At 48.1% G+C, this 4,499-nt stretch overlaps 1 long non-coding RNA gene across 1 annotated transcript; it reads left to right on the forward strand.

The window, feature by feature from the left end:
• The first annotated feature begins 2,091 nt into the window (after nucleotides 1-2,091).
• LOC103243657 (uncharacterized) lies at nucleotides 2,092-3,804 on the forward strand. The gene is made up of 3 exons (XR_005238726.2): nucleotides 2,092-2,250; nucleotides 3,198-3,365; nucleotides 3,709-3,804. It is a non-coding gene; the product is annotated as an uncharacterized lncRNA (long non-coding RNA).
• The last annotated feature ends 695 nt before the right edge of the window (nucleotides 3,805-4,499 follow it).

Raw genomic sequence — 4,499 nt, forward strand, 5'->3', positions numbered from 1 at the left:
TTTTTTTTGTTTTGTTTTTTGAGATGGGGTTTCACTCTTGTTGCCCAGGCTAGAATGCAATGACGTGATCTCGGCTTGCTGCAACCTCTGCCTCCTGGGTTCAAGCAATTCTCCTGCCTCAGCCTCCTAAGTAGCTGGGATTACAGGCGTGCACCACCACATCCAGCTAATTTTTTCTATTTTTGGTAAAGATGGGGTTTCTCCATGTTGGTCAGGCTAGTCACGAACTCCTGACCGCAGGTGATCCACCCGCCTTGGCCTCCCAAAGTGCTGGGATTACAGGCATGAGCCACCGCACCTGGCCTCTTTCTCATAGAAATCTTTTGTGATTGAATTGTCTGAATTGTGGATTTTTTTGGGTCCACCTTACCATTTTCCTTCTTAGAACCTATAGCTTTCTTTGGCCAGAATTTCTTTTTGGAGAAATCTCCCCTGAAGTATGGGGTACCCATGTGATAATTTCCAGTATCTCTTCCTGAGCTATTGTAAACTCACAGGGAATATTGAAGCCCTCACAGGGAGGGCTCAAGTGATCCTCACCCTGTATAAAGAGTGATCCCACAATGAAATTCCTTTCCTGGAATTCAAACAATAGACTTAAAAAAAAATTTAAGACACAGAGTCTTAGGTTGGACACGGTGGCTCACGCCTGTAATCCCAGCTACTAGAGAGGCTGAGGCAGGAGAACCGCTTGATGGAGGTTTCAGTGAGTCGAGATCAAGACACTGCACTCCAGCCTGGGCAACAAAGCAGAACCCATCTGGCCAGACCTCCATTGGGAGATGGAGATTGCAGTGAGCCGAGATCCTGCCACTGCACCCCAGCCTGGGCGACAAAGCCAGATCCCATCCTGCCCCACCCCCTAAAAAAAGAGAGAGAGAGACAGAGAGAAAGAGAGAGAGAGAAAGACAGGGTCTGGCTCTGTCACCCAGGCTACAGTGGATTGGCTTGATCGTAGCTCACTCACTGCAGACTTGAACTCCTGGGCTCAAGTGATCCTCCTGCCTCGGCCTCCTGAGTACCTGCAACTACAGGCACCAGCCAGTGTGCTCTGCTCAAGCAGTAGACTTTCCCTTGGCATAAAGACCATTATAATCCCCTCCACCAGTTCTCACAAAGCCATAGTTTGCCAGAGCCATTACTGAGCTTTTTGGCAAGGCAATGAGCTCAAATTCACCCTAACAGGTACGGAATTCCTAAACTCAGCCCAGGCTTCATTGACAATACCTAATACGCCTGCCTCTATAACGGGCTGACTTTTAAAATAACAACTTTTTTTTCTTTTTTGAGATGGAGTCTCACTCTGTCGCTCAGGCTGGAGTGTAATGATGCGATCTTGGCTCACTGTAACCTCCGCCTCTTGGGTTCAAGTGATTCTCCTGCTTCAGTCTCTCAGGTAGCTGGGATTACAGGCGCCCACCACTACGTCCAGCTAATTTTTTTGTATAAAATAATGACTTTTAAAATAATCCAATATAATAAGATCTATTAAGCACTTAGTACGTAACTATGAACCAGGGATTGGGGAGAGAAAGGAGGAAGGAGATTGGATCTCACCCTCAAAAGAGTTTAGAATCTCTCCACTGAGACTTTTAGGAGTTAGAGCAATCTAAAGTGAAGAAAGACGAACAGGGTAAAACTCAGGATAGTTTTTGTAAAAAGAAATGTAAAACTGTTTGCCTTCCTGTTTCTTCGTCAGGGATAAGTAATTTCCAGTCATCCCATCTATTAAACAAATATGTATTAAGAAAGAAAAACAGTCCAAGAGCCTACTGTGGGCACAGCTGGGGTGCACAGAACCCATCTTGGGAGGCTGGCTCTGCCCCTTGAGAAAGTTCAAGATGAAGGGGACACCAAGGCCAGAGGCAAATGTCCAGCCATCGCCAGCGGGGATCACCTCGAGTTCCACACGAGGGGCTCAGTGTTGGGTAATCGAGAGTGGAAAGCTCTGGAAAAACCCTAATACCCCTGTTGCAACATTCTAGGAAAATGGTCTGTCTATTGAATAAGAGTGAGTCACCATGGGAAAGTTGGGGCGGTCAACACTACCCCGCACTGCTCATCCCCATTCTTTGGCTCCTAGTGATGCTCCGGTCACCCTCTGGGGGCCACGGGGAGGAGGTGGTGACGCTGTGATCCGGAATTTCAACGAGACATATGCAAATGTCCCAATGGGCTGTGAAGGAAGTTCAGAGACAGGAGGACGAGGCAACTCAGTGTTTCTAACCCGCAAAGCAGAAGTGAGAATGGGTGAGAATTCCCAGTCACCTTCCCCTTCTCCTTTCCCTTCTTACTCTACCCCAACCCTACTCCCTGTGTGGGCCTCTGTCCCTTCCCTGTTCAGAAATGAGACCACTGGGTGGGTACAGTGGCCCATGCCTGTAATCCCAGCACTTCAGAAGGCCGAAGTGGGAGGATCACTTAAGGCCAGGAGTTTGAGACCAGCCTGGGCAACATAGTGAGACTCTTGTCTCTGCAAAAAAAAAAGTAAAAATTAGCCAGGTGTGGTAGTGCGCACCTGTAGTTCCAGCTACTTGAGAGGCTGAGGTTGGGGGATCACTTGAACTCAGGAGGTTGAGACTGCAGTGAGCTATGATCACACCATTGCACTCCAGCCTGGGTGACAAAGTAAGACCCAGTCTCTTTTTTGTTTGAGACAGAGTCTCGCTCTGTCACCCAGGCTGGAGTGCAGTGGCTTAGTCTTGGCTCACTGCAACTTCTGTCTCCCGGGTTCAAGCAATTCTCCTGCCTCAGATCTCCCCAGTGGCTGGGTCTACAGATGCAAGCCACCATGCCTGGCTAATTTTTATAATTTTAGTAGAGATGGGGTTTCACCATGTTGGCCAGGCTGGTCTTGAACAGATGATCCACCCGCCTCAGCCTCCCGAATTGTTTGGATTACAAGTGTGAGCCACCATGTCCAGCTGACCCTGTCTCTTAAAAAAGAAACTGAGACCTCTGACTTTTAACCAATTACTCAAGTCTGCCAAAGTACTCATCTGTAAAGGAAACCAGCCTTGTAAGGTTCCTTTCAACTCCAGAATTGAGGAGTGGGTTTGGGGGCAGTCGGAGGGGGGTGCTGGTGAGCAGATGACAGGAGAAGGAGAACCTCCAGTTGAGCCCCCACGATGTGTCAGGCCAGGAACCCAGGGATCTCACCAGAGCCCTCTGTAGAGGTCAGTATCCTTGTTTCGCAGATGAAGCAATGACGCCCTAGTCGGAGGATGGTGACACCAGGCTCTGACCCAGTCTTCCCAGGCTACCCCCCGCAACTGGAAGCCCCCCAAGATCGGACAGACATATTCTTTGAGGAAACACCACCACTCTGGTTTATTTCAGCTGCAGGTCTGATCTCCGTAACAGAGGTACACCTGAAAAATACCGCCTTAGCCACTGAGTTTTGATAGAACAATTCTATATTCCTGGTAACTTCCACTGTAATTAATCGTCAATTGATTTCTCCGTCACTTACATGTGAGTGTGAGGGTGCTGCCTTCTCTGTCAGGAAGGGAACTATCTATTGACAAATGAGTCAAAGCCCTGGGCGGCTGTTACTTGTTCATGAAGGAGGGTGTTGGCGCGTTTGGGTTTCCCCTCACCTGTCCAGCACGCCCTGGAAGACGGGAGCAGAGAGTCCTGGGGAGAAAGTGGTTTCCTGCCTCTCCCTGGGCTCGTAGTTGAACCGTACTTTCTTTCTCTCTCTCTCAGCAGACGAGGCTCCTCTCAGCTGATTTCCAGTCCAGGTTTGGGTGGCTCTTGCCAAACCTTTTAACTCATATTCTACAGCGATAACCCAAGTTATAAGTAAACTATTCAATTAAGCTATCTAGTTAATTAAAGAATTAGTAGTCACTTGTGGATAATATTTCTTTTTCTGGACAGTGAACTGAGTGGGACTGGGCATAGGAATGAGTTCCATTTTTTATCAGTTTTCCTTGAGGATAACTATATATTTCGTACACATGTAATTCTATGTATTACTGGGATAACTTTTTTTTTTTTTTTTTAGATGGAGTCTTGCTCTGTCACCCAGGCTGGAGTGCAATGGCATGATCTCGGCTCACCGCAACCTCTGCCTCCTGGGTTCAAGCAATTCTTGTGCCTCAGCCTCCTGAGTAGCTGGGATTACAGGCACACACCACCACGCCTGGCTAATTTTTGTATTTTTAGTAGAGACGGGGTTTCACCATGTTGACCGGGCTGGTCTCAAACTCCTGGCTCCATGTGATCCTCCCACCTCTGCCTCCCAAAGTGCTGAAATTACAGGCATGAGCCACCTCGCTCAGTCAACTTTTTTTAAAAAAGGAAGGATGACTGAGTACGGTGGCTCATGCCTGTAATCCCAGCACTTTAGGAGGCTAAAGCGGGAGGATGGCTTGAGCCCAGGATTTCGAGACCAGTATAAGCAACATAGGAAGACCCCCGTCTCTACAAAAAAACAGAAAAATTAGCCAGGTGTGGTGGCACATGTCTGTAGTCCAAACTATTCAGGAGACTGA

The sequence above is a fragment of the Chlorocebus sabaeus genome, chromosome 16 (assembly GCF_047675955.1).
Source record: "Chlorocebus sabaeus isolate Y175 chromosome 16, mChlSab1.0.hap1, whole genome shotgun sequence".
Lineage (NCBI taxonomy): Eukaryota > Metazoa > Chordata > Mammalia > Primates > Cercopithecidae > Chlorocebus > Chlorocebus sabaeus.